This window comes from Lagopus muta, chromosome 2 (assembly GCF_023343835.1).
Source record: "Lagopus muta isolate bLagMut1 chromosome 2, bLagMut1 primary, whole genome shotgun sequence".
Taxonomy (NCBI): Eukaryota; Metazoa; Chordata; class Aves; order Galliformes; family Phasianidae; genus Lagopus; species Lagopus muta.
In genome coordinates, this window is record NC_064434.1 from 96,426,979 (window position 1) to 96,449,277 (window position 22,299).

Sequence of the window (22,299 nt, forward strand, 5' to 3'; positions counted from 1 at the left end):
TGGAAGCTATGGCGCCAACTTTAACGCGCTGCCAAATCCTCCCTGACTTCCAGAAGGACAAGGCTTTTTCCACTGAGCCAAACAAGTGCAATTATAAACACCCATACGTGACAGCTTTCTAATTTGTTTTCCACTTCTCATCCTTCATTACTGTCCTCAAAATGTCAGAACAGAAAGTAAGAACTTAAAAGGAAATCACCACTTGCAACCACCACAGCAACACCAAACTATTTTAGGAGCCAGACCTCTCCCAAAATATGCTTATGAGGAGTATACACCACATGGCTGGGAAGATGCAAATGTTCCCAGGCTGCATCATTTCAAGCTCTTGCATAAACCTGGGGAGTACTGAGATTTCCTAGAGATAGCAGCCATCACCCTGGCACTGGAACACTTTCCAGTAGCACACCAACCTCTATGTTTCCAACACAAAATTCCAGGTTACGTTCCTTCCCCAAGCCCTGCTGGCACACTCTGCAGCCCACACTGTACCTCCCAGACAGCACTTAGCTCCACAAACAGCTTTTTCACCGGTGCTTTGGCCTCCACTCCAGTTTGGTCACAGCTTTTCCCACCTCTTGCTTTGATTGACTGATGACATAAAGCATGAATAGGACCACAATCTGCTATTCAGGAAAGAGGTGTTCAGTACGCAACAGATTGAAAAACTCACGTACTGCTATCCCTCTGCGAGTGTTCCAAAATCTGGTACGGAGGCATGCTTACTTTGCACTCACCTTGCTCTGATGAAAACCTTCCTGATTCCTCAGCATACAATATTAGTTCTTTCTACTGTGCATAAAACCAAATACTCTCCAAAACCTAAGCAGAAACATAGCAAATCAGTTGCCTGTGGGGGCTTTATATTCAAGGTAGAGTCAAATCCAATAGATGTAAAACTAGTCCTCTGTGGTGAAGGCAGGATTTGGTTCAAAGTACAACCTGTTTTAAGTCTTCTGACATTTTACTTATATTTCAGAAAGAGTTCAGTAATAACTTGTTTTCACAGCGTCTCATTCCTGCATCCTTCAGTTGTATCTAAGCACCCTTCCATAGGTGCCCAGTTAGACAATCCATGAAAACTCTTTAAGATGTATGCATTTCTGTTGCCCAAGCAGGCCAACGATGCATTAAGCGTTGTTTCCATTAGCTTGCAAAGTGCCAAAAGCCTCCTGGGATGGTCTGAGCCTCTTCAGCTCAAGAACAAAAGTTCTGCACCTTCTTTAAAAAAGAAAACACCTGAAAGTGCAAGAAAGCTTTCCAAAGCAATTATCATAATCCCTCCCATTACCCACAGGGAAGCAGTGGCTCAGAGGTTAAATAACTTCTCTGAGGTGGCTCAGCAAGCAGCACAGCCTGGATTAGAGCCATGCTGCCTCCTGACTTCCAGCTCCACACTCAGCTCAGTGCCTTAAATAGCTCGAGTGCAAGTAATTAGCTTTGTGCAAAAACCCAACTCAGGGAATGGGAGAGCTGCAGTTTAACTTAATGATAAAAAAGTCTATGGAGAATCGCAGCAGAGAAACATTAAGTTGTAACTTGGTATTACCACCTGAAAAACCTGCAAGAACATGTAGAGGAAAGCTGGTGCACAGTTTATTGCCACCAGCTTTGGAAGAGTGGATTATTCACACACAGCAGAGTATGCCGCAATAAAATGTTTGTAGCAGCTATCACTAGGATAACTCGTGGCATTTATTCATTTCCATTTTTACTGACATTTAGTTTGTCCTCCTTTTTGTCAACACCGATTTCACCATGTTTCTCTCTGTGGGTACCACAATTGCTATGAAAACAATGAAAGTTTTGCTAGGGAAGGATATTGGTGACACTGCACATTCCTGTCTGCACTGTCAAATCGCATCACTGTGCATTTCTACAGTCATCTCTGGCACACGTGGCTTTCCCCTGTCAGAAGTGACTGCGTGTATGTTCTTTCACTACTCCACTGCCTACAGCTGTATCACGCTCTTTTACTTTTCAGCTGCCTCCAGCAGAGAACAATCCATCTAAAATAGTCATGAAAAAAAAGGAGAATCTCTACTGCTATTTTTGGTATTCAAGATCTTTGGCTTCACCTATTTTTGGAAGAATGCCTTTGTTCAGCATGATCAAAACTCCCACCCCGTGACACTGGAGCTGCACATCCCACTGCAGCCAGAGCTGTTCACTAGTAGCCAACTCTGAACAGCAGAGCTGACGCACACAACAAATCCAGGAGAGCCAGAAAGAAAAGTACGAGAGCCAAGATCCCCTTGTCTGCAAGACCCGAGGCTGATGCTGCTCTCCCACACGCTTCAGTGATCTTCACCCCGAAAATAAGACCACTGGTGCACCTTGCACAGTGAGATCCCCAGGCTAAGCACACATCTTGTCCTACATCCTTACAGCTCAGCACAACCCCAGCCTGAGTGACTCATGGTATATAAACAGAAATCAGTATGTGTATCTCTTGTGCTTTAATAAGAGCTTTGCTTAGGGGATCAGAATGGTCAGAAATAGGAAGTGGCAATCTGACCTGTGAAAGAACTAAATTCATGCACTTCTGCTTTCTTACTTGATTTAGAAAAACATTCAAGCACTGTATGCTCTGGAACTTACCTCTGTACTTGCACAAGATGCATATTCCAAAAGCAGCAGCACTCTCACTCACCCCAGGCAAAGAACTAGTAGGAAATGATACAAAATAGGTGACATTGCACGTCACGGCTAACTGCGTGACATGATGGGAGTACAGCACTTCTCACGTAACCACAGATGCAGGCACTGCTCAGAAAGGGACAAACCTTAAACCCTCAGGGACAAGACTTGGCTCACATCCTACAATTTGTGTCAGGACTGCAGGGCCTCAGTTCTCAGCAATACAGCTGAGCCACACAAGAACCAGATACCATGGCAGCTCTTAGTCCTGAAACACCTATGACAGCCCCATCCCTCTGCCCCAAGGAAAATTGTTAGCACTTGACCTCCAGGTGTGAGAGCTATAGGCTTCAGGAAAGTTCCATCACAGCACTCCTGGTTTTCTCTGGGTGGAACCACTGGCTGTTCCTCAGCAATGCCTGGATTTAGCTTCCACAAAAATCAATGGCAAATCAGTCAAATCACGTGGCAGAATGAGCAGCTCAGCTGCCCTCAGCTCAGCAAGAAGCAAAGCACAGCTGGCCCAAGAAGTCCTGCCTAGGTGGACAAACAGCACTGCAAGTCCAAGGGAACACCAGCTGTAGGATGTTGTACAACTAACAAATGTACAGTTAAAAGAGTGGTGTACTTAGCATAGTATTTCACAGACTCATAGTTAGAAAGATTATCATGGTAGAAAGAGACAATCAAAAATGAAATGCTCACCTGTGTCCTAGGCTCACAGTAGAAAACTCCAAAAGGAGGGATCTCCAACCAGAAATCCTTTGCCAGTGGCAGTCAGCCCTTAAATGGGATCTAAGAGAGGTGCAGCCAGGCTCCACCCCTTCTGCTCACACAGCTGAATTGCCTTCACCTGTGCTCCCAAGGCTGACCGGGTCTCTTCCCCAGGTGATCAATCAGTAGTTCAGGCCGTGACTCAACATTTCCCATACAGATGTCCTGAGGTATTTAAGGAGGAGGGCTTCTGTTTGCTGTTTATGCATGTTCCAGAAAGCACTCATGTGTTGGTACCCAGTCATACCTATTAACAGTTTTAGTGGATGTCACACAGCAGTCTTCTAGTTTCAGGTTTTGCAAAGTAAAACAGTAAAAGAGAACTTATGAATTTGAACAGCTGCATCTCAAACACCTAATGTTCCTAATTGGAGCAACTTCAAGCAGTAACTGGATGCAAGTGCCAACCTGAGGGCAATCAGTGGAGAAACAGGAATGCAGGTGCTCTCCTCTCTGCTCCTCCTCCCTTTTCTCTCCCTCCCCAAAAGCAGTGCTGGTGTCACCCCATACCCAACGCACCACAGGAGTCAGAGCCCTCCTTGCCTCAGCAGTAAACCTAAAGAACATCCCCAGCTGATGTCAAACTGCATAGTTTGCCATAATGACACCAATTTCAGTACTGAACATAGGGTAAGAGGCAAGACTGATGAGTTAATGCAGAACTCATGTTTTGCTAAGAGCTAGAAGTTCGCTCTTGGCTGACTGACAGCAGAAGTCTATGCTGGTGAGCAAGTTCCTTGCAAAATGTTTTATTTCCCCAACCAATAGCATGCTCACTCTGTATTTTCATTTTCAGTTAGCCATCGGGATACAGAGATATCCCTAAAAGTTGAATATTCCATTTGTGAATATTCACAATGTGCTGGGGAGCAAACGGGTACCAAAGAATCCAAGTTAATTGCACGGATAATAGCATATGTGACACATGCACACTGACCGGTTAAGTCTCACTTTTTTAACTCTCACTTAAGGTAAGGTTAAAAAACACCAAAATGAGTAATGCCACTCTGAGCTTCTGCACACAGGTGAAGCAGTACCACACACACCGGCCTGAAATCTTCTGATGAAAATCTCACCTGGAAAGTGCTTGAAGCAGAACAAAAAAAGTTGTGCTTCAGCATTCTCAAAATAAGTAATATTGTCCTTTCTTCAACTCGAACCATCTTTCGCTCAGTTTACCTCAAATTATAATGTTTGGTGGACAAAACACTTAATTCTACAACAAATACTTTCTCTTCACTTCCAAGGGGCTGCAGCAGCCAGAGCACAGCTCCCAGCACACAGCTCCCATGGCTTCAGCCGGCACCCACCCTGTGTAGCCCTTGGGCTCCCAGCAGTGCCGGGTGAGCACTGTGCCAGCAGCCGCCATGCAATGCCAACGGTACCGCCACAGCTTGAAGAAGCCAGCAATGAGTAAGGGCCATTTTGTGACGCTTCGATTTTGAGAAGGGCATCTCCGGCAGCACCGCATGCAGCGAGGGGCCCACACGCACGGCAGCAGAGATTCTCGCAGCCACCGACGGCAGGGGGACCGAGGGCTCAGCTGGCAGCTCCCGCGCTCAGCAGCGGTATTTACCGTGTCACAGCCGTCAGGGCAGCGGTACTTACAGACAGGACCAACCCTACCGAAGACGCCAACTCTCCGCTCTCATTCGGCCAACGCAGAAGCGTATTTTAAAGACCCGGAATTAACAGCCGGGCCCGCAGAAGGGCGGCCTCACCCCACGGCGGTGGGAGCGCTATCCGTACCGGCAGCCCCTCGGCTCGGTGCCGGCTGTCGGCGGGAGCCATTGTTTCCTCGCACTAACGCAGGCCGGTGCCTAACAAAGAGGACGGCAGGCAGGGCGGGCCTCGCTGCCGGCGGGGATACCCGAGGGCCGATCGATACCCGGCGAGAGGCGCCGGCCGGCTCCGTCCCCGCCGCCGTCGCATCCCGCCGCCGCCGCGCGATACAGGCGGTGTGGCCGCTCCCGGAGCGGCGCTGCAGGTGCGCCCCGGCCCGCGGGTGGCTGCGCGACGCCGCGCGGCGAGGGGAGCCGGCAAAGTTAGGCGCAACTTCCTCGGGAAAAGCGGACGGAACCCCCACCGCCTCGCAAAAATTAGCAGCGGCGACGCGGAGGAACGGCTGGCAGGAGGCTCGGCGAGGCGCTTCAACGCAGTTCCCCCACGCCCACCTCAGCCTCCGAGGGCAGCGGCCCCGAGCCGCGCTCAGCCGCCCGTTCCGCGGCCCGCACAGGTGGGCACGGCCGCCCTCCCGGCCCTTTGTCTCCCACCCGCCGCCGCCCGGCCCGCTCCGCACCGGCACCGCGAACCAGGGCCTCCGCCCGCGCCTCTCAGGCAGCCGCCCCTACCTCGACCGCCGCCTCACGCCGCCCGCAGCGCCACTCCGTTCTAACCGCCTCTTACGGCCGGGCCGCGCACAGCCGCCGCTCGCCGCTCCGTTCCAACCGCGCTCGGCACGGCCCGACCCGGCCGCAGGTGCCGCCGCCTCGCGCCCAGGCAGGGCGGCACGGCACGGCCCCGCCCTCGCGCCGGGAGTGGCGGCGGCGGCCCCGCCACGCCCCCGCCGCGCAGAGCCGAGCGCGTTCGTCGCCGTGCCGGGGACGGCGGCCGTGTGCGGCCCCAGCACCTGCGGCTACGGCTGGAAGACGGCTCGCGAGTGGCCGTGCCGAACCGCTGCTTGTCGCGGCGCGCGGCTACACAAAGCAAGAGGCGCGGCCGCCGTCCCGGGCGGTGCCGCTCCCGCCCCGCCGCACCTCGGGCGCCGTGTCCTCCATCCAAACCCGCCGTGTTGGTGAGCCCCCGAGCGAGGGGCGGGCTGCGGGTAGAAATAAATACATCAAAAGCGAAGGCTCTGTTCCTCGCCTCCCCCGCCGTGCCTGCGGCACGTCCCCAGAGCTCGCACGGTGCACGGCACTGGCAGCATTTCACGCACCGTGAGCATCCCCGCGCAGCTTAACGCGACCGGCTGCGCTGCTAGAAACCGTGGGTAAGGCTCCCGGAATTCATCCTCCGGGAAAATGAAACAACAGCACAAACTCAGGACAGATGACCCAGGCGCAGCCCTGGGCCGGCCCCGAGGCCGCCCGCTCCCGGCACCCCCAGCCCCGCCCCTTCGCACCGCTTCGTGCACAGCTACAAAAGCAGAGCCAAATGTTCAGCCCCAATCCCCAAACGAGAAGTCCAGCCGCTAGCTCTCTCTCGAGCCCCCGGCTGTCTTTTAACGACCGAGAAACGCCGCTTTCGACGTGGGAGCTGCCGCACGGCCCCGGCTGCCCTCGCCTCGCCGTCCCCTCTACCCCGGGCATCGCTCCAGCGGCCCCGGGAAGGGGAGCGGGGCGGTCTTCCCCGGCTCGGCCCCGTCCTTCCACGCTGCCCAGGACGGAGTCGCTGCCGGCTGTAGACGCGGCAGCAGCGGCCGGCTCCGTATGGGCGAGAGGCGGCGGCACCCCGCGGGCTGGGAGCGGAGGCAGGCTCCGACCCGGCAAGGTTCGGCTCGGGCGGCCCGGAAGGCTCTGCCGGCGGCACGAAGCTCTGCCCCGAGGGTCGCTTTCATCGGTACAAAATAAGCTCTCTCCCCTACCGCTCACATCCCAGGAATTCTGCACGATTTCCTCGTCTCGAAATTCAAAGCGCAGAAGTGCATCTGCGGAACAGCAGCACCACGGGAACCGTTCCCCTTCCACCTCTGCCCTTTCCCCGACTCCAGTACACAGTTTCATTTCTGTAAAGGGCGGAGGGCCCCTTTCATAAGAAGAAAAATATTCATTCGAACATCATTAATTTTAAACAGAAAGTTACTTTCTAGTGCTGTTGTTAGAATATGGCCATATCTGTGCCAGTTTTTCTTAGAAGGTAGAATTCATGTAATACTCCACAGCATTTCCAGGTTTGATTTTCACCAACTTTTTTAAGGTCTATAGGTGTCAGCTTTAAAATCATATCTGAGAAGCAGGCTAGCTTTTTTTCTAGCTTTTCCATGTGTACAGAATCACGGAATATCCCAAGTTGGAAGGGACCCACAAGGATTGGAAGACAGGAAAGATATCAGGAGTAAGTCAGCATGGGTTCACTAAGGGGAAATCATGCTTGACCAACGTGGTAGCTTTCTGTGATGTCATCACTAGCAGGGTTGACTGCGGGAGAGCAGTGGATGTCGTGTATCTTGACTTTAGCAAAGCTTTTGTCACTGTCTCCCACAGCATCCTTGTTATGAACTTAGCATCAGACAAATGAGTGGAGGGTCAGGTGAATCAAGAACTGGCTGACTGGCAGAGCTCAGAGGGTTGTCATCAGTGGCACAGAGTCTATTTGGAGGCCTGTAACTAGCGGTGTTCCCAGGGGTCAGTGCTGGATCTGGTTTTGTTCAGCATCTTCCATCAATGACCTGGATGAAGTGAGCCCACCCTCAACAGTTTTACTGGTGTTACAAAGCTGGGAGGAGTGGCTGACACGCCAGAAGACTGTGCTGCCATTCAGCAAAACCTGGACTGAATAGAGAGATGGGCAGGGAGGAACTTGACGAGGTTCAGCAGGAGCAAGTGTAGAATCTTGCACCTGGGGACGAATATGTGCACACATCAGAACAGGTTAGGGGCTGACCTGCTGAAGAGGAGCTCTGTGGAGAAGGGTCTAAGTGTCCTGGTCAACAATAGGTTGGCCACGAATCTGCAGTGTGCTACTGTGGCCAAGAAGGTCAATGGTATCCTGGGGTACATTAAAAAGAGCATGGCAAGTAGGTTGCAGGAGCTGATCCTCCCCTTCTGCTTTGCCCTGAGGAGGCCATGTCTAGAGTACTTAATGTGTCCCTAGTTCAAAAAAAGGCAGGGATCTCCTTGAAAGAGTCCTGTGGAGGGCGACAAAAAAATGATTAACGTCCTGGAGCATCTCTTGTATGAGGAAAGCTGAGAGACCTGGGAACGTTCAGCCTGGTGAGGAGAAGGCTGAGAGAGGACCTCATTACTATTTATAAATGTCTTAAGTGCGGGAGTCACAGTGATAGGGACAGATTCTATTCGGTGGTGACGAACAGTAGAACAAGAGTGAAGATGTGGAAGACTGGGGAAGTATCTGTGGTGGCCCCAGAGCTCAAAGAACAACAATTCCTAGATGATCTTCAGTTCTTCCAAAGTTGACTTCTCCAGAAGAGGTCTCATGTCTCTGCTGATGCCAAGGAGCCCACGATCATGAGGACAACTCTCCCTGGTCGCACTGTACTGGCTGGAAAGCCCAAGTAGAGTTCCACAGCCATTTGGTTTACATCAGAAGCACAAACTCGAGAGTTTCTTAGCAAGATCTTAAGCCAAGGTGATTTTCTGTTTGGTGCAAAATAGGCATTTCTTGCTGTGCAGCATCAACCTTCTCTCTATAGGGAAGGCACTGCTAAGAGGGTAAACTATCAGAAGGCTAAGGACTGCTGTTTGTCAGAGATGGGGCCTCCTGGGGAACAGGTCTCAGGGGCAGCTGATGAGAATATGAGACACTGCCGTGAGGCCTAAGCAAACCAGGGCTGATTTCCATGGGATAAGAAGCTTTTGAGGCTGTTCTGTGAGTTCTTACACGGTCTGAAAGCCATCCCAAAGCAGACAAGGTGGGCTTTTTTAGAAAGGAAGTTGAGACAGGCTTCAGTAAACCCAGTAGCATGAGGTGTGATGAGCAGTGACAGATATGCACAAGGCAGCAAGGATTTCTGTCAGCACTGAAGGACAGGTTTCCAACAGCACCAGCAGGACACAGTAAGGGACCATAGCATTTTCTTCAAAGTAAGCCAGAAAAATTGTCAAGCATTTCCTAAAAACCCACTGAGCTATGGAAAGACCACGCTGCAATGTTAGAAAATTGACCCTAATGTAGGCTCCCACCTCAGTTCACCCTCTGCACCTCTTCAAAAATCGTTTGGAGAAAGGAGTTCCATCAGGGAAATACAGCACAAGGGCTTGAAAATTGACTTAATTACTAACAGGATAACTGTTGTGTTACTCTAGGTAACACAAATGCCTTCTTATCCATGATTGGAGTGTTTCTAGAATGCAATTACCAGAGGTGACAAGATGCCATGCTCCAATAAGGACAGGAAGCATGGAAAGGTGGGATGGGGGGGATTGCAGGTACTGTAACTGCACTGCCGCGAAGATATCAAGATCAGTGACAGCTCAAATACAGCTTTTGTGTAACCTATCCACAATTCCTTGTAAGGCATCATCTGTCCATTCTGGTTTCTCTGCTTCTCAGTGTTGCTGAACTTTCCCTCGCACAAGGAGGACTATGCTTTTGTAAATTACTTTCATTTATTCTAATATCTTCTCTGAAAACCAAGCAATCCTGGTCTTTTGTTCTACTAATGGGAAAAATTATTCTGGATGTCTGCATTTGCAGTGGAAGTGCTCAACATAGTTTTCCCTACAAATAGATTGCTCTATTTAATGCAATTACAAGAATTACACTAGGAAGAAGAAATCATTCTTTATTAAAAAAAAAAAAAAAAACACTGTTTTTATTATCTAAATTAAAAAAAATAATAATCCAATGTCCCATATAGTTATATTTGAGTGTTCACCATTTCAAACAAAGTAAAATAGTTGGCAAAACTATGCTCCCAATGATTTTTACATTTATAATACATTATTTGACCATGGTGGTTTGTTACTTACCACCTTCAGATAGAACCTTACTGTTGTTCTCATTTCCATCTCAATACAGAAGGGACAATGGTGTTTCATGGGGGCAGGATCTGAGGACTGGCTTTATAATGATGCTGAGGGTTTCATCAAAGGAGCAGCAAATCTAATGACATCTTCACTATTACTCAGTTTTTTAACCAATGGATTTGCTTTCTGTTCCAGCCAGAGACCTACTAAAGATCATAAACTCACGGATAGCATCAAAGGCCTATTCAAGAAAATATGAAGTAAAATCACTGCAAGGAAAAGGAAGTGATGGGAAGGAAGCAGAGAAGCATAAAAAAGAATAAAAGGAAAAAAAAGTATGTCCTATGTAATTTAGGTGTATTACTGCCAGCAATTTGTGCAGCAGCAAAAATACTGCCTCTGAAGGCTGCTCTAAGCCCACATTTATATATAATGTTCCATAAGAAAGCTTAAGACTGCCTTAACCAAGGGCACATATCAATCCCTGCAAATGCTCCATCAGCAGAGGCCCCACTGTGCTGCCGTGGCATTGGTACCAAGCGTTCATCAGGGGGACCCATGGCTGAGGACATCTGGAAGGAAGCTGATACAACAACTGCAAGCAAACCAGGCCCAAACCCTAACTTAAACAATTGCAATAAAATAAAGAATCCTGGACTTAGGCTTTGTTGCAAAGCTGAAGCTTCCCCCGGTGCATCTGAGCAGGAACAATGCAGGGTATGGCAGAAAACGTTTCCTCTCTCTGAGTCAGCAGGAGTGACATGTGTCTGTAATGCACAGTGCTGCATGTCAAATCCTGGCACTGTGCATATGGCTTTTGGCAGGGGAATAAAGAAATTAAGCCTATGTTGCTTTATCTTAAGTCTCAAGTGTGATTTGGAGGGAATTGTCACAGCATATTGGCAAAATGGGCTGACAATTGCTCAACTACAGTGCTGGGAGAGAGGCTCCATGCTGCTCTCAGAGAGCTGAGGCAGGAAGGTACGGCAACTCCCCTGCACCCCATGCTGTGCCTGGAGACGGGCTGGCAAAGGGGATTGGTGGCAGCAGTCAGCTAAGAGACACTCCAAATGGAGGCTGCCATGGCCATCAGTGTTGGAACCTCCCAGTGTGTGTCCCCCAGAAAGCTCTGGGCCCTGACACGATGGGTGCAGCCAATGAGGCACCAGATACCCAGCGTGGAAGCTGCTCTCTGCAGCAAAGTCAGCTGAGCTACCTGAAGGAGGAGACTGACTACATCACTCCTTCCATTGGAAATACATGTATGCACATACCCCAAAGGTAAAGGTTCAGATTATCACATAGTAGAGGTGTCAGTCATCAATTTGAAACATACAATGGAAAGTATTAGGTAATTTCAGACTTTACACGCAGATTCTTAAACAAATATGCTAACAGCATATCCTGATCATAGATGACAAGAGAGCACTGGGCATCAGTGAATAACTATCAGTTGTTCCTTCAGAAAATAATTTACAAGCCCAAATGAAGAACAAGATTAATTTAAATAATCAGTTTTGCATTTCCTGTTAGCTGATTTAAGGCATGATGAAAACTGTTGATTAAAGTCCCTTATTTAAATCAGTGCCCCTGTGCAATAGTGCAAGTCTATGAACATCAGCCCATGATAGTAATAAAAGACTCTTTGGAGAAGAAATAGCTTTCACAGAATACTGAAAGACCACCGTCCTTCCTTTGAAAAAAGAAAAATGAATCTTAATAAGCTAAGCAATTTTTCTCCCTTAAGCTCTCAACACTGTAAAAATAGTAGGAACAGAACAATGAGAGATAGGATAGGATATTCATAGCCTTATTATGCAGGTATGACTGAACTTGGGATCCCTTTCACTAACTGTTGAAGTGGAACATGAAGTATGGATGGAATAATGTAAACGGCAGGTTTGAGATCCCTGAGTATTGCAGATGAACACCCTGCCCAGCTGTTTGGCCTCTCGAGGTCTGCAAGCTGTTACTTGGAGAGGATGGCTGGAGGGTGCAGGGTGAACAGGACCATGATGCCTCAAGCACCACAGTGCTTCTGTCCAACCCCTGTCCAACATGGGATATCTCTAGTCCCAAGCAATTACTCTCGTAATTATTCTTCCTCAAATCTCATCTGAATTTAAGATGCCTTTGTTCTTCTTATCAGTCAAAATCAAAGCATGAAAGCATTCATAGTGAAGTTACAGCAAATGCTGAAAACCATATTTCACTGAGGGCAGTGTGGATACCATCAGCCTGTAGTCCTAATGCTGATCGCTTCCTATTCCTCTTGACTTCAGGAGATCAGATTGCTTCCTGCAGAGAATGCACTGGTACAACCCCATGGCCACTCTCCAAGTTTACAGGGCTGGCAGCAACCTATTTCTGTGCTGCCCAGTGCTCTTCATGCACTCCCAAATCCTAAAAGGGATCTCTACCCCTCTGGGACAGTGCAGTGATGCCAAGGCTACACCAGGCTCCAATCTTTGCTACAACTGCTGGAGCGTAGAGCCCTGTGGGTCCTGGCATCTGCACACAGGAGCTGTGCTGTCATGTCTGTGGGTGCTGAGCATCTCAGAGACCTCTTGGTTTTTATGATAAAGCTACGGTAATCCACAAAATACATTTATGTATTGCTTTTATTCCTCCAGCATTTCTACTATCCAACTTTGTGTCACACTGCCCTGCAAATCTGCTTCCAAAAGGCTGCCTTTCTTCTTCTAAAAGCATTTCCAGTGCTTAGCAAGATTTCAGAGCCCTTGACTTTGCAGCTGGCAAAATTTACAACATGTTTACAATACCCTGCATAATTTGGCCATGAGATAATGTATAGCATAGTCCTTCAGTGGTGCACAGTGGGAGAAGAACAAGTGGAAAAAAAAAAAGAGTGATAGAAAGCCAAGAAAAACAGATGGTAGCAAGCTCTTCAAGGGGCAAGAATGAATAAATAACTGCAGATTTTTTTATTATTATTATTATTAATTTTTTTTGTGTGCCAAAGAAAAATGTATTATTAAATAAATAACACAGGTTTTCGGAAACACGAACGATATTGAATGTGCATTTTTTCCAGTATTAAACAATGGCACTTCATCAAGACTGATGGTCTGTACTGCACATGTTTGCCTAAATGAAGCAGAGAGAAGCAAACTAGCATTTCCCAGAAAAGTTCTTGTTGGACCCGAGGGCCACATTTCATGCTTCCTGGAAAGTTATCTGACAGACAACACGTCAGTTCTTTCACAGACGTAAGGCAGAGCAGCCTGGACTTACCATGCCATTTAGCACCATTATATCTCTGGTGTCAGATCTGCCATTCTTCAAGAGCAAAACTTTTCAACTTTCTGAGGTTCTGCCATTCCCTATTCTGCCATTAGAGCGAGAGGAAAACTGCACCTACTTAATACCCCAAGCACACTTCTAAGACGATTAAAGGATCAACTTTTGTCTTTATTTTTGACCGCATCATGTCAAGCAAGAGGGGGAGAGAGCTGCTTAAAAATACCCAAGTATATAAATAGCCTTACTTTCTTCCAGCAAAATATTTTCCCCCTCTTTATAAGTCACCCAGAGGAAGCCAAGCAACATACGGGATGCATGAAAACTGCTCTCCGCCAATCTGTCAATCCATTTTAGTGATGCCGTGCATCAACCCCAACTCCGTTATTAACAGCCTTCCCTGCACTAGGGCTGCCAACTGGCCTGCAGTCAGCTATTCGCCATGAGACAAACCATCTCTGCTACACTGATCTATGGGCCTGCAGGGCAAAAAGCTGTAAGGCATCAAATCTCACATGGTTTTCCTCTGTAGCCATGGTGCAAAAACAATCTCTGTCGCATCACTGATGCCTGTTTGCTCACCCGCTGGCGGCAGAGGAAGGCAAGCGAACAGGCACCTAACAAAGCTTTTTCAGTTAGCCAGCCTCATCAGTGGGTTAGAGCACAGAAAACATCATAGGCTGGAAGGAGCCGCAGCCTCTGATAAGGGGCAATAACTTCTTGACATGGCAGCTGTGGAAGAGGGCTGTGTCTCAAGCCTACACAGTCATTCCTCTGGGCTATGGCAAGAATGGTAGGTTTGGGGAATAACACTGAGGCAATGCTGCAGCAGTGCAAATCTCCTGATGAAGCTCTATGTAACTCAGAGGCAGCTACCAACCTGAAGCAGGGAATGAGCAAGAATTGGATCTGAATTCCCAAAGCCCCATCATACATCAGCACTTAAAAACTACTGCATCTTCCTTGCATGTATGAAATGAGGAGGCTCTGTTTTTCTTTCTGGAGGTCTGGACTCACAGTGTTGGCTGCCTGTAAAACTTAAAATGTCTTCTACCAGCACTGCAATAAATCACAATGCTCAGGATATTTCTTGGAAGCCAGAAACAGCAATGGGGAAGAAAGGTGAACCTCATCATGTAACTGCTTTTCCAGAGGCAACGCAAGCTTAGTTATGCCCACAACACTTTCGATGATATTTTCAACCAAGTCTTTTCTGTTCCACCCATGCAAATTTGAATGCTATCACTTGATCACTTTTTAAAACTCCTTCTGCTGAGAGCAGAAAATGAGCCCCTCCTCAAAACCACGTGCTTCCATGTTCTGGCACTGACTGCTTTTGCTAAATAAGAAGAATCCTCACTAAAAATCCTAGTCCTTAAGAAGCAGTGAGCCTGCAGATGAGCCTCCCAAATGCCAGCAACTCTGGCTCCTCACCCAGCAGGTACCAAGTATTCCTCCCTCTAACTGTAGCTCCAGCAGAACACTAGATAGACCCCGGCAGTTTCTGGGGATAAGGGGACCAGAAATTTGCAGCAGTGCAGCTGGGTTCATATATCTGTGCAAACTTCTGCTAAGTCAGTGAGGTCAGAGGCTGCTCCTCTCAAAGCAGGACAGGTTTCAAAGGGACACGAGCTGCCAGAAGAGGCCACTGTTGGGAATGCCTCCAGCTCTCCCCTTGAACTGCAAACTGAAGCGCTTCCTTTTGTTAGAGCATATGGCCAAATCCTGAGTCCTACGCATGCTTTAATGCCAAGAGTGACTATTAGTTTGGCATCCTGTACTGCAAAGGAGCCATCGGGAGTTGTGCCCAAATGAGAAGAGGGGCTGAGGCAGGCAGCTTGTCCCACTGCCATTTCAGCTTGTGGTGCATTTCCCCAGGGTGCGTATTGACTGAGGGAGACCTTATTGCTCTTTCACGTCTCTTGGCCCTGGTACTGCCCACTCACCACTGTGTCCCTGGATTAGTCCAGCTCTTGCCATTCTGTGCTCTCACGAGCCACTTCATCTGAGACAACGTGCATTTGGATTTCACCCTTATACTGCAGCGTACAAAAGACTGCACTAAGAGTATTTTGCTACCCAAAGCATTTTTCCATTATATATTTTTTTGCAGTACTGGCTAGGCTAATATTGTAGAATAATATAATTGCAGTCACCAGGCAGAATATTTTCTACAGTTCCTTTGACATTATCAGTACTCTGAATATATTCTCTCTTCCTTTAGCTTCCAAAATTACACTGATCAAAGCAACCTGCATTTATATACTGATGTGCTCCTGCATTCAAGAGATTTGCCAAGTGCTAAATATAAGTTTTCTCACTCTAGACAAAATCAAATTCAAGTTCCAGCTGCCTCTGCTAATATGCAGCAAAGGTTTAGCAGTACAAAGCCATTGTTGTAGAAGCAGACACCAAAGATGATTATATTACACTGAAAGAGGAAATGGTATCAGCCTAAAATTACTTTGCTGGAGATCCCAGTGCTCATTTCCTTCCTCTGACACCAGCAGGCACCTTGGGTCCTTTACAATCACTGCAGACAAGGCAGTGGCTTGGCCAAGATCTCCCTCCCTTCCCAACAGACCGCTGACTTAAAAATCCACTTAAAGCAGCACTGAAATTCCCAAAGTAAAGAACTTCCTGATTTCAGCAGAACCGAGAGAGATGATGGAATTTGAAGCGTACGGCATCAATTTAAAAAATGTTATCCTTTCACTCTTCCCCACTAGCTGACATTGTTGGGCATCATCTCTGAGCACCTTTCATGCTACAATTACACCAATAGCCACATGCATGGGATACCTGCTGCAAACAGGCTTCTCTGGGCTATGGCACACACATACAGAGATTTGCCAAGATTCCTCATTCTCTCCCTACAGCCCTTCTGATGGTACCATTGAGCACAGATACAGATAGCACCAGGTTCCTTGCTGTTCTTGCCTTACAGACATCAGCTGACCTAGTTTAGAAACTAGACTGAGACCCCTGCTCATATCTGGAATACAGAAAAAACCAGCCCTGGTCCTCAGAGATTTACACACAGACACTTTCCAACCATGGGAAGGATTTTCACTGTTCAAAAGGCTAGAGTTAACACAGGTTAACTGCTCTGGTGAGGCCGCACCTCGAGTGCTGTGTCCAGTTTTGGGCCCCTCTCTGCAAGAAAGACCTCGAGGCCCTGGAGCGGGTTCAAAGAATGGCAACAAAGCTGGAGAGGGGTCTGGAGCACAGGCCTTATGAGCAGCAGCTGAAGGAGCTGGGATTGTTCAGTCTGGAGATAAGGAGGCTCAGGGGAGACCTCATTGCTCTCAGTTATAACTACCTGAAGGGAGATTGTAGTGAGCTGAGGGTCAGCCTCCTCTCCCATGTAACTGGTGACAGGACTAGAGGGAATGGCTTCAAGCTGCACCAGGGGAGATTTAGGCTGGACGTTAGGAAATACTACTTGTCTGAAAGAGTGGTCAGGCACTGGAATGGGCTGCCCAGGGAGGTGGTGGAGTCACCAACTGTGGAGGTGTTCAAGGAACGTTTGGATTTTCTGTTGAGGACATGGCTTAGTGAGAACTGTTGGTGATGGGTGGATGGTTGGACTGGATGGTCTTGTAGGTCTTGTAGGTCTTTTCCAACCTTGGTGTTTCTGTGATTCTGTGTGATTCAGGTGCTCGGCAACATCTAAATGAAAAGGACAAATTGCAGGAGCAGGCATCCCAGAGCAGTGGCACAATCTCTAACAAATAAGCCACTATCCAAATTCCATTCAATACAACACAGCCTGGGAGGGAAGAAAAAAACGCTGACAGCCCCATGGTTGTAAATGACTGCCAACATGAAGCAATGAGAGCACAGTGTGTGGCACCTCAGTCCCGTGGCCTCTGAACACAGGCGGCAGATTCCTGCACATGGAGCATCCTCTGCCTTGCTCCATTGGTACACATGCCCAAACTATTTTGGCACAGCAGAGTCACTGGGGAGTGGGCACTGATGGCATGCTACTGAAATCAGTCTGCATCAGTGGGGTTGGCAGTGGAGGGAAAGGAGAAAAACACTGTCCCTCAATTCAGCAACAAATAGCAAAGGGAAGGGTTAAAGATCTTTAGAGGTATTTATCTAATTCATTCTGATATCATGCAATGAATGTTTTAAAGAGGAACTTACTGAAACTGTCTGTCCTGTGCAAAAGTCACATTGGAAATTGTCAGTAAATCAGGATAGCTCCCTAGTCTGCTGCAATGATCAACAGAATCAGTGACTTAAACAAAAGGGTGCCAGGCTCTTGGCAAAGCTGTGATTACATTGCTTTCCTTCCTGCTGCACTGTTCATATTTACTTCAGTGATGTCTCTTTCAGAGGATGGATTCATACAGAAGGAGAGGGCTTTAAACTCATCCCCACCCAGAATAGGATGATGGAGATAAAGACCTGCAAAAGGAGATCCAGAGGATCTGAAAACTGAAAGCAAAGATGAATGCAGTAAATGGATCACGCTTGAAAACCAAGGTGATAAGCCAAGCTTGCAAGGCTGGGATGGTGCAGCACAAGCACATGGGGCAGCATGCCAAGGGGCCTGCAGTATCGTCCAAAGAGAGCTTTTAGAGAGGGCAACCAAGAAGGCAACATGCTGCAAGGCCTGAAGCTCCTGTTCCCAACCTGAGGTAGGTCAGTCAGGTGGTGCTTGCCTGTCACTGCTGCTATTGCCACCCTGGTTGGCCAAGCCTAACCACTGTCACATAGCACAGGGATACTACAGGGAGCTTGCAAATGTGCCAAGCATGTCACCACCCTTCATCTTGGCTACAGAGGGAGATGGAAGATGCAAGGAAGGAAGCAAGATTTCATGTCAGAAATTCCTGAGTAAATAATGCAGTTTTAATTTTGAAGTGATGAACCTGTCAGGAAGCTGATCTTCATTTGATTTGAAGCAGCTGCCTCCTGCCAGGTAAACACACAGACCCTGAGCTCACTTGCAGCTATGGCAATAACTGTGGCCAGCTGGAAAAGCCAATAGGGTGCATTTCTCCAGCACGAATTTGCCTCAGCTGACATAAAGGCTTTACTTGATCTGTACAGAAAACTCACATTTATAGGGATCTGGCTTCAAATAAGTAAACAAGAAAGACTTAGGCAGTAACTACAGGTGTCCTCATACAGCTGCAGGCCAGCTCACCTCCAGGCAGTGCAGGGCTGGCACTACACCGGTGTGTTTGTCATCAGCATCTCCTCCTTTGGCTAAAGGCTGGCTTAGTTTGCTACAAAAGAAGCACAGTGAATGCAACAAAAAAGACAGTTACAAGAAAACTCTCACCTTCTGTCACCTGCCCAGGCCATGTTTTACACATTTCTCTCCTGCAGAAAACCACTCACGGCTTGGATACGGAAATACTCTTTTCTGTGGGATTTTCTTTCTTCATCTAAGTATAATTCAGATACGTGGTTGGTAAAAGGAGTTGAAAACAAGGATGAGGACCAAGCTCAGGGCTGGTGGTGTCACGCTGCTCCCTCTCATAGAGCTCCCCAGCAGATACTAATCCAGATGTGATTACTCTCTCTAGGATCTTTAAATCCAGGCTTTGAGGATTAAGGAGTTCCCCCTTTCCAAACAGGGGAATCCTCCCTTAATCCAGCCCAACTGGCACAGCAATGCTGGGGAAAAACAGCATTTTCTGAGGGACGTAGTCCTGGCTCTTTGTATTTCAAAACCTTTCAGGAATGTCATGTCCAACTGGCCACGTTTTGAGAGCTCTTCAGCATCACTCCAAAGTCAGAGTCTGGTTGTAGACCACACCTCATAGCCAATGCACTCCTTCCCCTCTGCTAGGTACCATTTCAGGGTTACCATCAGGGTCTTCCATCCCAAGCACAAGCCCTTCTGAGCCTTGCTACCCTGCCAGGAAATGTTCCCTCCACCCACTATGGAGTCTACAGGCTTATCACCACTGCTTAGCACCCAGTGGCTGAAGCAAATAGAAAAAACTGAGGAAAAATGCCAGTACAATAAAGATATAGTCTCACTTGTCCTTATCACATGCTCACCTCTTACAGGTGTTCACCACTTTCAACCTACACTTCAGTGGCAGCGAAATACAGCAGCAAGGCAAAGCCCCACTGCTTTCTCACTCCTACTTGCAAACACCCCTTTCTCTGTGAATAGCTTCGGTGCAGGACAGTGGGCACTGACAACCATCTGCCCAGCCACACTTCAAGCTTGTCCCCAGTCCTCCACCCCAACTCATCCACAGGCCCTCACACACCAGTTCCAACTTTAGACTTCGTTTTTCTACTGATGGGGCTGGCTGAAAGAGTCCCTACCTTCTGCACCGTTAGTTTGTGGGACAGCCAAGAGGAGAAAAGAATACTGACAGTGTAGAGGTGTGTCACTGTAAACCTGGAAATTCACTCCCCCAGCTTCCAGGGTCATGCAACTCTAAGAAAGTCAGATTTACTCTGTTAGAAGTTAAAATATATTCACGACCTATATAAGACTGTTTAAAATGTACAGAAGGCCTATTTATGCAGAAGAAAACCTGACTCCTCAGTATCTAAAATCTGAAAATAAACAACCCTTGCTCAAACATCAGCTATGAAAAGCATCCTGAAATATAACTCACTTTTATGGCTTTGGGGTGCCGCTGGTGAATGCTGGAGCACACTGCAGCACTTCCTGCCTCAGGAGCTCCCTGCAGCATGGTGAGAGGCTGTTTGGGCTCCTCATGCGCTGCTGGGCTCACACCATAGCAGGTCTGGCTGCAGCCCTTCTCAGCACATTGCCATTAGAGGAAGGCAGAGGAGAACTCAGTAGATACCAGGACTGTCAGCCACACTGATTTAAGCACCCCATTAGAAGAGGGAATCACCAGCCCAGAGGCAGAGCACCCCCCATCACACTGATTTATGCCTCTTCATCTGCAGCAGCAGAGATGATTTTTCTTTTTAATCCGTTTTCACTCTGGCATGCTCCAGCTTAGTGAATGCGCTTTGCTGGGGGAAGGGAGGTTTGATTTGATTTGTGCCAGAGCTGGGAACAAAGACACAGAAAGCAATCACTCTCTCTATTGCTCGAAGCCTGAGTGGGGAAGGGAGCGCAGAACCAGCTGGCTTTTTTCCTTTTTCCTCCTTATTTTCATAAGGGTTTGCCCAGCTATGTTTGCACATGGCACTAATATGCACTCAGAGGCAGTAACATCACTTTAAGCTTTGAACTGCCGTTTGCAGAAAGAAACGTTCATCCCTACAGGCTCATCGTCATGGCAACTAGAAATCCCCCTCATATAAGCCTACCACTGCTGGAGAGCCGCTCCGCCAGGGGCTGGTCCCGGGGGATGCAGCCCTGCTCAAGGCAGGCACACAGGCAGCCTGTGGCAGGAGGCTGAACCCCTGGGGAGCAGCACCCAAGCAGGACATCGTGTCAGAAAGAGAACGTGGGGGTGGCTGAAGTGCTGCTAGCTTTGCCATCAGGTTGTGCCAAGGGGGAGATAATGGCAGTTACATCTTCAGATAATCACAAGTAGTACCTGTGGACTTTGAGAGTTACTGGGATTTATAGCATTTTTCTCTGAACTAGAGTTTAATCCTGGCACAGTGACACTGCATAGGGTGTAGTGTGAGGAGACCTCAGCAGCTCCAGAAAATCAACACGCTTTCTCTTCCACTTAACAATGGAGAATCAAGGCCAGGTACATTTAATTATTTAGCTCACACAGAAAGTCTCTGGGCTCTCTGGGAGTGCAGGTACTCTATACTCACAGTTTGGCATTTTGTTGCTAAGGTTCCTTTCTGTTCCATAAACCTTTTCGTTTAAAAAACAAACGTATACAGCCCTGTTAACTCAATACCAATTTGACATATTATTATAATTGTGTAAATGATGGCAGTTGTGATATTACTGATTATACATCTGCTCTGCCACAGCCTCATATTTTGCCTACGCCTGCTTCAGGCACACAGAGCCATACATCTTTGCCCTCCACAAAAGGTTTGGAGTCTCGCAGCAGCTGCAAGCGTACAATTTTACAAAGGTAAAATTTTGGAAATCTCAAATATTTCTGACTGCTAAGACTATGAGGCTATTTGCTGGGACTTTTTTTCTCCCTTGCTGAGATGACAATAAGCAAGCAAACATGAACTTGGCTGTCTACAGCAAGTGCTTCTCTCCTCAGCCACATGCCAAGGCATTCAACAGAGCAACCTGGACCTCAACAATCATGAGGTGAAAGGCATTAATGAACAGTCTGAGCACTGTGGCTGCTCCCATGAATGCAAACTGCTGCCCCCAAGCAATGTTCAAGTGAACCCCAAGTGCATGTTTTAGGGATGCTGCTAGTATTACTTATTAGCAATTCATACCTGGAGGACTCTTCAAAGTACAGGGTGACGAGGTTACAGTTCTGCTGATCTGTTGTGGCACAGAGGTGTATTTCAGAAGCTCACCCAGAGGGAAGGCCTTGTAGCAGGCACAGTACGATGCACAGACAGTAATTCTTCAGTAATTCTTGCTCTTGGGAAGTTCTATTTTGAAATTTAGGTCATTTTCACACGGAAGCTGGACAAGGACCTGAAAGAAAGTCAAGAGCAAACGACAGAGTGATGTTCTGCCTGGAAAATGTTATAATGCTGGTAATATACAAATACCCCTGCCAATACAAAACATTAAATGGAATCAGTCACACCAGTCACATATCATTTCCCAAAGGTGCTGAATTGATTTTGAATGGCAGAAGCTCACCTGAACCCACATAGCCCCCACAAAGTCCTTTTTCTTTTAAAAACTACTCATGCTAATATGCCCTCTTTCTTAGAGGATTGGCTGCTGTTATTACCTGTTGTTCCTGGTTGGGATCCTTGCAATTCCACTTGTGTGCAAATAATGGGAATGTAAGAGCTGTGCATTCTGCCTTTGTTTTCTATTGCAACTTGTATTATCAAACAAGAGCTGAGATGCTGCCCATTTCACATGGTACTATTGCCTACAGTAGGATTTCAG

The 22,299-nt window shown here is 47.8% G+C and overlaps 1 protein-coding gene across 8 annotated transcripts in view; it reads right to left on the minus strand.

The window, feature by feature from the left end:
• Positions 1-21,781, minus strand: part of PAK5 (p21 (RAC1) activated kinase 5) — a 102,534-nt gene extending 80,753 nt beyond the window's left edge. For 4 of the 8 annotated variants that reach the window (XM_048938297.1, XM_048938296.1, XM_048938293.1 and 1 more), the window contains exon 1: positions 5,766-5,909. The gene's annotated coding sequence lies outside the window, so the exon portion shown is untranslated. Of the gene's footprint in view, positions 1-3,345; positions 5,064-5,765; positions 5,910-6,349; positions 6,463-16,825; positions 16,848-21,662 lie in introns of those variants that run through there. The other 4 variants (XM_048938298.1, XM_048938300.1, XM_048938295.1 and 1 more) reach the window with 4 other exon arrangements.
• Positions 21,782-22,299: the final 518 nt, after the last annotated feature.